Genomic DNA, 1194 nt, shown 5'->3' on the forward strand with positions numbered 1-1194 from the left:
ATAACTGAATGAAGGCATTTTCAAGATGCAACCAGGTGCAATGTCAGTATCAATGGACATTAAAATTACTGACAGCATTTTGACCACATTTCCATCCTGTTAATACCAAGTGAAGGATGTTATAATCAAGCGCAGTAAGGCTTTCCCTGGATATTGCATAGCATGCATTGTAGTGAATACAGAAATATATTGTACCATACCTAAAACTGTGAATAATGGCAGTATTCATTAAGATTGTCATGAAATAGAGTCATGCTGGACTGAAAGGGTCACTATTTTGACACGCCGGAGCAGGCTGAAGCCTTCATCAAGGACAGTGACTGGTTTGAGGAGGGCTGGTGGCGCGCCGCATCAGAAAATGGGTGTGGGGATGGAGAATCCCGCCCATTATGTATTGTCTTTGTTCTTTTTCTTGGGGATTGATGGGGGGTTTGTTCTGGTGGGTCATGGGGATGGTAAAGCAGGGGAATGAATATAGTAATTGGAAGGAAAAAGGAGCATGGCAAAGATGCTGGAATTTGGACCAGGGAGTAGGGAGGATGGGCTTGGAGGATGTGTTGTTGCCTTTTTTTGGTCATTTTTGGGCAGGACCTTTGGGGGGGATGCCTTGCTAGCACTAAGAGGTTTGTTAGTGAACAGGAGTGGTGTGGGGGGAGGAGCTGCGGCTTGGTTGGCCAGTTTGGCGAGGCTTGATGAGTCTAGAATGTTTGTTGGGAGAGGGGAGGAGGTATGGGGGGTGGGGAGATAACAGTGACCAGGGGTGGTCACTTCGGCAGCATACATTCTAAAATTGGAATAATACATGGAAGATTAGCATGGCTCCTGCGTGAGGATGACACGCAAATTTGTGAAGCAATCCAGTTTTTTTTTAAACGACAAGGGGATTTTCTTTGTTTCACTCATTGAGTGGGTCAGGTGGCCATCTTAGGTGGGCCTGGGGCCGAGGAACTGGTGGTGAAGGTATGGCGCATCATGGTGGTAATGGCTGATTAGAGAGGGAGGGGGGTTGCAAGGCCCCTGACAAGGTTAATCACCTGGAACGTGTGAGGCCTGGTGGGAACCAGTAAAGGGGGTGAGGGATTTTCCACATTAAAGAGTCTGAGAGTCGATATGTTGTTTTTACAAGAGACTCACTTCTGTGTACAGGGCCAGACTAGGCTCCAAAAAGCATGGGTGAGCCAGTGTTTGACTCAG

General features: G+C 47.2%; 1 non-coding gene across 1 annotated transcript; it reads left to right on the forward strand.

Moving 5' to 3' along the window:
- The first annotated feature begins 760 nt into the window (after nt 1-760).
- LOC140425914 (U6 spliceosomal RNA) lies at nt 761-867 on the forward strand. The gene has a single exon (XR_011948067.1). It is a non-coding gene; the product is annotated as a U6 spliceosomal RNA (small nuclear RNA).
- Nucleotides 868-1194: the final 327 nt, after the last annotated feature.

The sequence above is a fragment of the Scyliorhinus torazame genome, chromosome 6, assembly GCF_047496885.1.
Source record: "Scyliorhinus torazame isolate Kashiwa2021f chromosome 6, sScyTor2.1, whole genome shotgun sequence".
NCBI lineage: Eukaryota > Metazoa > Chordata > Chondrichthyes > Carcharhiniformes > Scyliorhinidae > Scyliorhinus > Scyliorhinus torazame.